Below are 10,228 nucleotides of genomic sequence, written 5' to 3' on the forward strand. Positions count from 1 at the left end.
CCCTCCCCTTCTCCTCCTCCTCCATGGCGCTCTCCATGCAAAGGGAAATGCCGTTTCCGCCTCTGACACCCCCCCTCCCGCGGCAGCTAGCCAAAGCGACTGTGGGGCAGGAGACATCTCCTTTTCTCCCCCCCCCCATCTCACACCCCCAGCAACCAGGGAAGAGCCGGCTCCTTCTCCTCCTCTGTCGCCCAGGAGAGCCTCGGGGGCAGCCGGTGCCCCTCTGCGGCGGAGAGGAGGCGCCTGCCCGCCCGCCCGCTCCATGCCCTGGCGCAGCTCGGGACTGGGCGTGGAGGAACCGAGGAAGCAGCCCGCCTGCTCTGCTGCGTGCAAAGCCCCGGTGGCTCTGAGGCAAACCACGCGCACGCACGCACGCAAGCAAGCGAGCAAGCACACCCGCCGCCGGGACTGGCATGCCTAGAGAATGAGCAGCAGCAGCAGCAGCAAGGCAGCTCCGCCGGCCGCTGGCCTCGTGCCCTGCTGTCTTACCTCCGGGGGACTCGGCCAGCTCGGCTCCTGCAGGCGCGCCGGCTCCTCATGCCCTCCTCGCAGCGTCGCTGGCGGACTGAGGCGGAGGCGAGCGGGGGACGCCCTGGCATTCGCCCTGCCTCGGCTGGAGGGACCCCGCTGTCGGCCAAGCAGGAAATTTCCTGCGTTCCCTCTCCTCGCCCGCCCGCCTGCCTGCCAGCCGCTCTGCGCGCATCTGAGGCGGCGCCAGCCGAGCGCGGGAGCCGCCTGCTGCCCGACAAGGAAAACTGCAGCTGCAGATACTGAGGGGAGCGGGAAACGGGGGCCTTTTCGTCACGCTGGAGACACGAGGCGGGAATCCCCCCCCCCAACACACACCTCGAATAAAAACCAAGGGGTAGTGGCGGCTGCTGTGGTTTATCCCGCGCAAAAGAGGACACGGCCCCTATACTTTCATTGGTGGCGCGGAAAGAAGAGTTTGGGCAGGATAGATGCTGAAATGAAGTGAAGGAATTCTGTCCCACTTGGCTTGTGGTCACCACTTCATGTGTACCCGCCATAAAGCACATTACTTTCCTTCAGGAATTCTGGGAGCTGGCGCTTACCCCCCCCCCCCCCCAGCTACAATTCCCAGCAAGCTTAACAAACTGCATTTCCCAGGATTATTAGGGAGATATCATGTGCATTCAATGTATGGTGTACGCAGACTTTGAGTTCACATGTGATGTCCTCACTTTAAAAAGTTGGGACTGGAATGGGATTGGCAGTGTGTGACTTGCCTTAAAGCAGGAAGTGATGCACTTGTAACTGCGAACCCACATGCTAAAGATGGAGGGCATGAATTAGCAGCTAAGGAATGCCAGAGAGGAGTGGGGTGGGGCAGAAACCGTAAAGAAAGATGGGGAGCTTAAGGACAAAGGTCCACAATTAAAACTATGTGTTTTGCTGCATCTCCTGTAACACTGGGCTTTGCTTTGCACAGCTCCAAATTCTCCACGCAGGAATTCATAAGGAGCCAATATATAGTATGTGACAAGTGTAGATGTGGAATTTCTGCTGTGAATTTCCCACTCTGTGCTGATCAACCAAAAAATGTGAGGGTACGGTTGTCCCTAGATCGTAAACAGCTCAGAAGTGCCCTACTTCTAGTAATACAGTTTAAGCTTATAAATTTTGCGGGCAAATATTTTGCCATGTTTTGTACATACTCTATACCAGGGCTGGGGGAACTTTTTCAGCCCAAGAGCCACATTCCCTTCCAAGCAACTTTTGAAGGGCCACATGCCAGTAGTGGGCTGTGCCAGAGGCAAAAGTTGGTAGATCAATGAATGAAAAATTGCCTTTGCGCAATAGGCTAGTTTCTACGTTGTTGTTGTTTAGTCGTTTAGTCGTGTCCGACTCTTCGTGACCCCATGGATCAGAGCACGCCAGGCACTCCTGTCTTCCACTGTCTCCCGCAGTTTGGTCATACTCATGCTGGTAGCTTCAAGAACACTGTCCAACCATCTCATCCTCTGTCGTCCCCTTCTCCTTGTGCCCTCCATCTTTCCCAACATCAGGGTCTTTTCCAGGGAGTCTTCTCTTCTCATGAGGTGGCCAAAGTATTGGAGCCTCAGCTTCACGATCTGTCCTTCCAGTGAGCACTCAGGGCTGATTTCCTTCAGAATGAATAGGTTTGATCTTCTTGCAGTCCGTGGGACTCTCAAAAATCTCCTCCAGCACCATAATTCAAAAGCATCAATTCTTTGGCGATCAGCCTTCACTTCCATACATCACTCTCACTTCCATACATCACTACTGGGAAAACCATAGCTTTGACTATATGGACCTTTGATAGTTTCTACACACATGCCTAATTCAGACAAGCAGGAAGCATTATCATAGTTCAAGGACACACTCTAGAGGGCTAGAGGACCACATTGACACACCCACACCAAGGTATCCCCACCCTTACCAACTTATTCCTACTGTCTTTCACCAGTGAAAATGGTGTATGGAATTTAGCAGCTGGCTAAACGCCACTGAATGCTAGGTGCTGGAGGACAGCAATAGGGTAGAACTGTTGACTTGACACCCTACTTGTGGTCTTTCCCAGACTCTTCTAGTTGGCCAGTAGAGGAAACAGATTGCTGAACCAGATGGAACCTTGGCGTGATCCAACAGGATTCCTCTTATGTTCAGATGAATTGACTCCTCCACCTCTCAAGCCTGCCAGTGCAGTATCAACTATTACCATTTCAAATTGTTTAAGGATGCTAATAACCCTGTGCTCGTGATACACCAGAACTTTGGGTGTGTGGACAGCCATTTAAAAAGTGTTTGGTATAAGTCAACCTTTCAGAAGCCTATTTTAATATATTCTAGGTTTGTGCCTTAATCCTGTATAATCATTTATGATCCCTTTCAAATCTGGCTCGTCCTGAAGTACACCCCATAAATAAGGTTTAAAGCAATCCTGTGTAAAGTCCTGCTTCCTCATATATCTCCACCTCAAACTTCAGCAGAACTTTACTAAATGTATGAAGCATTTGCATAGAGAAGGATATCGGGGGAAAGGGATGTGCTTTTTAGGCACATTGGAAAAGGAAGCTCAATCTGAACTATGAAGTATAAGTAAAATAGTGCATTTGGTGCTGTATCCAATGCTAATCCTACTCAGAGTAGACCCATTGAAATTAATGGACATGATTAACTTAGGCTCATTAATTTTAATGGGTATAATTTAGTTGGATACAACCCGCAGTATGTCATGAACCAAACTTCCACCCTTCAATTACTACTGGACAAGGAGGAATAGTTGAGAAACCAGGAGTTGCCTTTGTGACCCAAATAAAAAATGAAATAAAAACTTTTCTTCCATATTCACAGTGTGTCAGTAACAGCGCAAGCCTATACATGTCTACTCAGAAGCAAGTTCCATTGATGTCAATAGGATTTACTCCCCAGCAAGTGGGTAAAAGGAATACAGTATTGGAAAGGCTTTTAATTAATGCATACATTTGTGGACTAGACACAAGAGTCTGCCTATTCCTTACAGGTATAATCATTTGCAAATAATTGTTACTTAATTTAAAGCATTTTTCTTATTTAAGCAATTTTAAAATGACACTGCTGAATATGTTCAAGAAAAATCAGCACATTTTATCCATTAGTGTATTAAATGCACAGGCTATTATCCGCTGGTTTAAAAATAAACATCATATTTATAGCATCCAAGAAAATGGTGTCTGGAAATCTGGTTGCTTCTGCAAAATGTAGATTCTTTCCTGCTCAAACATTGCTAAAGAGGTAGGGAAGTACTGAGAACAATTGATCGGCTATCCTATTTAGATATAGGATATTGAATGATTGCTATATCCTACTTCTGAGGCCTAATTTGTAATTAAAATTGACCACAGGTAAAGCCCCAGTACTTACCAAGCATCTCAGACCACTCCTGTGCTTTCTTAGCATATCAGCAGTTAGTGGCCTTCCCCACAGTGTTTGCAGGTTCCCAAATGTTGTATTTTATTTCATTTATCTTATACAGATATATATGTACTCTGTTTTTTTCACCACAGCAAGATGAATGGAGTTCCCCAAGCAGCCTCTCATCCAAACTCTGCACTAGACCGTGACTTGTTTAGCTTGGTTGCCTCATGTGACCTCAGGATATATACCCTGATGCAGAAGTTTCTAAGTCCCATTTTGCTAGTTCTCCATGTTTAAAGTTTACGGAGTGGAGAAGCAGAGGGCATTTAAAGATGCAATTTTCCAACCTACATGCTGCAGTTGTGCAGCCTCCAGCGTAGTACCATCTGTCCTGCAATCAATTTATCAAGCCTTTTCTATGCACAGACTTGTCCCCTTTAGGTTTGAATAACATTTGAATAACATTGCTGAACCTTGCATTCACCTCAGACTTAAAGGATGCTGCTGTTCTTCAAGGAAGACTTTGCACATGCATTTAGCACACTGGATTCTTCCCCCTTCCATGCATATGGTAAGAACATAAATAGAGCTTAATACAGGGGTCAGCAACCTGCGGCCCATGGGGGCAGTTTAACTGGCCCACAAACTGCCCCCGAACCAAGCCGCCCACTTGGCAAATCCCCATGCGCTGTGCTAAACTGGCGCAGCAAGGGGACTCGCTTCCACAGTGCTGGAAATCGCGTCTGTGCATGCCCAGACGCCAGAAATCACATGCGTGCAATCCGGCCCACAGAGAGATCTCCGCAGGACTTGACCAGCCCAGGCAGGTAAAATCTTGCTGACCCCTGGCTTAATAGATCATTGCCCTGCCCCTGCAGATGAACAGGTTTTTTTTGGGGGGGGGGTCCAGATTTTACTTCTTGAAATATGGCAATCCTAGTGTGTACACACTTCACTTTTCCAAGGATTACTGTTGTTGTTGGCATCTGTGGATTATGGTAGTAAAATTAATATGAGCCTTTAACAGCAGATAGAGCTAAAACAGGAAGCGAGAAAGTATGCCACTCTTCCAACTTCCTCCTTTGGCTCTAAATACTTTTCAAGGAAGAAAAAGATTGAACACTCCTGCCTCATGAGGTGGTGAGGCTGTCTGAGGTTTTGTGGGCCCCAGAGGAAGACCTCATGCATGCCATTACCACTACAGGTGTCTCATCTTATACCTGGTAGGGTGCAGTTACAATGGTCAGGGTTACAACTTGCTGTATACACACATCCAAATCCTGAAATGCAGTCTGAGATCCTGGTGCATGGACAATTTGGAGCAGAAAAACAAAAAAGGGGTGAAGGGTGGGGGCCGATGCTAGAGCTGAGCAAGCTTGCAGCACTACATAGAACTAGCAGGAACACAAGGAGTTATCACACTTCTCCCACAAAATCCTCAATTCTACTGTAGGCTTGAAAATCTTGGGACCTCTGTGTGTGTTATGGTTAACACCTGACAGCATGTCTGGCAACAACAGACATTGAGACCTACATCTTTCTGTGACACAAACTGGAAAGTGTCCAATTCATCACCAGCAGTATTTTTCAAGACACTCTGAAAACAGTTTTTCATGTGCAATGAGTCATGGACAGAATATGGGTTGGAGCTTTAATGACTTTTTATTATGATGGTTGTGGGAGGAACTGAATAAACCATTTGTTGCCATGCCAGTAAAATTTTGCCGTGCCAATAAAATCTATGCAAGGTATTCCTTCCTATCCATATGTATAATATCAACACCCACACATATCCTGTGAGTAGCTGTATTTATTATGCATGTATGAAATTCTTGACTGCATCATTGAAATGCAGCAGTGTTATAGTACTTACTATTATACTTTGCAATAAATATTCCAGAATATTTGGTTACTATCAGATAAGCTGTTTGTTTGTTCTCTGCACTGTCTAAGACTATGAGCTGCAATCCAGTAAGTCTGTGGTTCAAATCTTGCCTTAGCCATGGAGTCACTAGATGGCCTTAGGCAAGCCACAGTGTCTCAGCCTCAACCCCTATCTGGAATATGGAGCTAATAAAAACTCTGTTCCCAGTATCCCCATGTGCACTGCCTCATTACTTGGCCTTTAATCGTTTAGTGGTAACATCTGAATGGGTCTTTTAACCAGTCAAAGGGAGGAATCTACTTGCATTCAACTGATCACAGTTAGAATTTGCTTGCAGACCTTCATGCTCATCACATGAAGGTTCAGAGGGGAAGAGGACAGCACTGGTGACATGCATGAAGATGTGGAGAGCAGGGGTGGTGCACGCAACCCAGGCCACAGTTTACAGCTTGAGCCTTCATGTCTTCTTCTGAATACCTGAAGGCTTGTGCGATTGAAGTGAACATGCCTGTGTTTTGTTTGAAATCTTAGAAGCAAAGACTCAAGTTTGATGCAAGTACTCCAGTATAGATTTAACACAGCAAAACAAGCAGCAAAGAAAATCATTGAAACATAGGCTACAAAACCTTAAAAATATTCCATTTCCCGTGAACTCCAAGGTACCTCACTTCCCTAGCACAAAGATAGGCCACACATTTAGTAAGTTATAATTGTTCTACAGTGGTACCTCGGGTTACAGACGCTTCAGGTTACAGACGCTTCAGGTTACAGACTCCGCTAATGTAAAAATAGTATCTCGGGTTAAGAACTTTGCTTCAGGATGAGAGCAGAAATCGCACAGCGGCAGCGGGAGGCCCCATTAGCTAAAGTGGTACCTCAGGTTAAGAACAGTTTCAGGTTAAGAATGGACCTGCAGAACAAATTAAGTTCTTAACCTGAGGTACCACTGTACTTACAAACTCACCTTATATCAGATTCATGTACTTTTCCATACAGCAGCCTGAAAAAGTTGCACAGCACAGACAGCAAAAAGTTGCTTGGTAACATAACAAAAGATCCTCAACTACTGGTATAGAAAAACACAACCTTCAGACTCCATTTCTGTCTGAAACAAAAGCAGCTGGAGGGATCAGCTCAGGGTTCCTCATGCATCAAATTTGCATGTACACTGAGTACTGCAAAAGGTTTGGTTGCCCATTTCCTCCCAAGGTGAGGGAAAGTGATATAGATTAAGCCTGGCAGGACAGCTTACTCTATTGCTTTAACCCCTTCATATATTAATTAGCCTCAAGCATGTTGGTTATATGAAGCTGGTTACCCTACAGTTTTTACATTTTAAATAGCAGCTCTGGGGTATGTGTAATCAGAATTAAAATCAACTGCCAGCTATTTGTTGCTGGAAGGAGGCTGCTATTTTCACCAATGGATACTTTTCTCCCAGGACAAGTTTGTAAGCAAACGAGTTAAAGGATGGCAGGAGTTGTCGCAGCTCTGCAGTCCCAGTCCTGACTGGGCTCCCCTGTGGATGCTGGTTCAACTTTTAAAACTAGTCATATTAATTGCTATCACACAATTGACATCACAACTAGTTAATAACTGACCTAATTTTCATGGTTGATTTCAGTAGGTTTTAAAACTTGTCTAATGCTGCGGTCAATTAGTATTGTGCAATTTGACTTACAGAATATGAAGAAAGGCTTTTTTTAAAAAAAAGAAGAAGAAATCCAAATTGGTTTGAATCAGCATGTGAAATTACATGACTTATTTACTATTGTTCTGAAACTTGAAATACCACAAAAATGCTTACAAAGGAGGAAAAGTTTGGGATTGTCATGCTGGAGAGTTAGTTTCAGCTGCTGCACAATTCTGGTGATTTTCAGACATAAACTGAGGGGCTAATCTCTCCCCCGCCCCCTTCTCATCAGGATCCTAATAAATTCTTGGTCAGTTCATTAATTTCATTGATTCCTGCTGTGTCATCTGATGGTCGGGCTAAACATATATCAGTTTTCTCATTTAGCATAACAGTTCGCTTTTATTCCTTTGAATAACCAAGACATTAAAATGATAGGTCAATTCCACCCCCATGTGTGAAAATTTCTAACTTGCAGCTGAGTTACATTGTGAATGAATTCAGAACAGAAAAGCAGGCATGCCAACAGCAAAAAAAAAAAAAAAGCTTTATTCTGCTTTTCACCTGTAAGTAGTTATTTGCAGTAATTATAGTGGATGGCAATAGGATAAATCCACTAAAGTAATAATGAAACAAAGAGACTGAACTGTACTTTTCAAAGCCTATATGAAATACTATTGCTCCAAGAAGCATGTATTTTGTTCTTCATGAAAAGCAGATTAAAAAACAACAACAACTACAGTATAAAGGAAATAGTTTGATGCTATGATCTACCAGATTTCATTTCTTGATCCAGATATGTACATTGGACACAAACACATCAAAACCTGCATCAATATAATCCAAATTTTCCATTAAAACACCTTCTCTTTTTTGTAACTGGAGTTATACAAATATTCATGTACCTCTATTTTAATATTTGTTGGATTTCCAAAATTAGGAGGGACACAATAGATGGACAAGTATACAGTCATACCTCGAGTTGAATACACTTTGGGTTGAGCGCGTTCGAGTTGCACTCCGCAGCAACCCGGAAGTAACAGAGTGCATTACTTCCGGGTTTCGCAGCTCACGCATGTGCAGACGCTCAAAATGACGTCACGCGCATGCGCAAAAGCAGCAAAACACGACCCACGCACGTGCAGACATGCCGTCGCATCTTGCGTTCTGTTCGGGATGCGAACGCGGCTCCGGAACAGATCCCATTCGCATCCCGAGGTACCACTGTATTGAAACACAGAATGGGTTTCAAGGGAGATAGGCTATGATACCATCCTCTTACCACTGGGAACCGTGCTTAGCTTAAAAAAAAAAAGGCATAAAAGCTAAAAAAGTAAAAGAGAATCTCTCTGAATACCGATAGCACAGTCTTATTCGTGTCTCATAAAAAATGTAAGCCCCATTGAGTTCAATGGGGTTAGCCTCCAGGAAACTCTGTATAGGATTGCAGCCCAAGTTGTACACCCAGATACTTGCACAGTGGGGCCCCTCTCTTTCCCAAGAGATGCAACCTACGTCACAGCCACCAGCACTGAGATGCTTTCAGAGTAGCGACAGCAGGTAAACGATACACTAAATCAACTCCAGTTCAATACTGACTTGACATAAACTGGCAGTTTGCACAAGCCCTAGGATGCAAACTTAGATGAGTGTGGAAAGACAAAGAACGGAAAAGCTTAATTCTGAGGAGTCCCTGAAGCAAATGGAACAGACAAGAGAAAGGTGCATGGCTCAAAACATATATAATAATTACAAGTGTTATGAAAAGTGTAAGGTGAAAAGAGAGTGAAAAATAACTCTCTTTGTCATTTTCACATAATGTGAAAAATAGCCTTTAGGCAAAGAGGTGAGTGTGAAAATGCATGCAGAGCTCTACATGAGGTTATCTGACATGATGTGTAGACTAGGGGTTGTGCTGCTGCTCACATTGCTTGCCAATTCCACCTAGCCGCCCCCTGCCAAACTCCCTACTCCACTGCCAAACCTTCTCCCTTTACACCTCGCCAAACACCAACCCATGGTTATGTGAAATGCAGCATAATGACGTCCTTACAATTTTATTATATGCTAAGAAATACATTTATTTTAAAATTAATTTTCTCATTAACACATATGTCCCATAGCTCCCACAATTCCTTGCAATATGAAAGCACTCCTTCTTAATGCTCCACCCTTTCAACCCCACATTCAAGTAACCACTAGAGAATGCCCAATGGACATAGCAATGGACACAAGTAGAGCTCCACCTGCCTTCCTGCTTTCTTAGAGCCAGTCTGTGGGGTGTTGCTGCCTGATGACTTCCTCTTCTTTAGTCTCAGTGGCTCCATCTGTCATTGTTTTCACCTCCTGTTAGTCACTTTACAAGTCATAAAGCCAAGTGAAGAGATTTGTCTCAATCACCCTTTAGCCACTGTGTTATACTACAGTGGTACCTCGGGTTAAGTACTTAAGGTCCGTTCTTAACCTGAAACTGTTCTTAACCTGGAGCACCACTTTAGCTAATGGGGCTTCCTGCTGCCACTGTGCCGCCGCTGCACGATTTCTGTTCTCATCCTGAAGCAAAGTTCTTAACCCGAGGTAATATTTCTGGGTTAGCAGAGTCTGTAACCTGAAGCGTATGTAACCTGAAGCATATATAAGCCGAGGTACCACTGTATTTGTATCTTTCAGAATATGGGAATGACTTGCTGGGGCCATAACCAAACTAAGCCTCCTAGACCAGTGATGGCCAAACTTGGCCCTCCAGCTGTTTTTTGGACTACAACTCCCATCATCCCTAGCTAACAGGGCCAGTGGTCAGGGATGTCCCAAAACAGCTGGAGGGCGGAGTT

The 10,228-nt window shown here is 44.6% G+C and overlaps 1 protein-coding gene across 1 annotated transcript in view; it reads right to left on the reverse strand.

Annotated features, from left to right (window-relative positions):
• The window catches only part of PTPRE (protein tyrosine phosphatase receptor type E), a 120,105-nt gene extending 119,404 nt beyond the window's left edge, over positions 1 to 701 (reverse strand). The window contains exon 1 of the mRNA XM_079977146.1: positions 490 to 701. The gene's annotated coding sequence lies outside the window, so the exon portion shown is untranslated. The remainder of the gene's footprint in view (positions 1 to 489) is intronic.
• Positions 702 to 10,228: the final 9,527 nt, after the last annotated feature.

This window comes from Podarcis cretensis (assembly GCF_951804945.1).
Source record: "Podarcis cretensis genome assembly, chromosome: 5".
In the NCBI taxonomy this organism is placed as follows: Eukaryota; Metazoa; Chordata; class Lepidosauria; order Squamata; family Lacertidae; genus Podarcis; species Podarcis cretensis.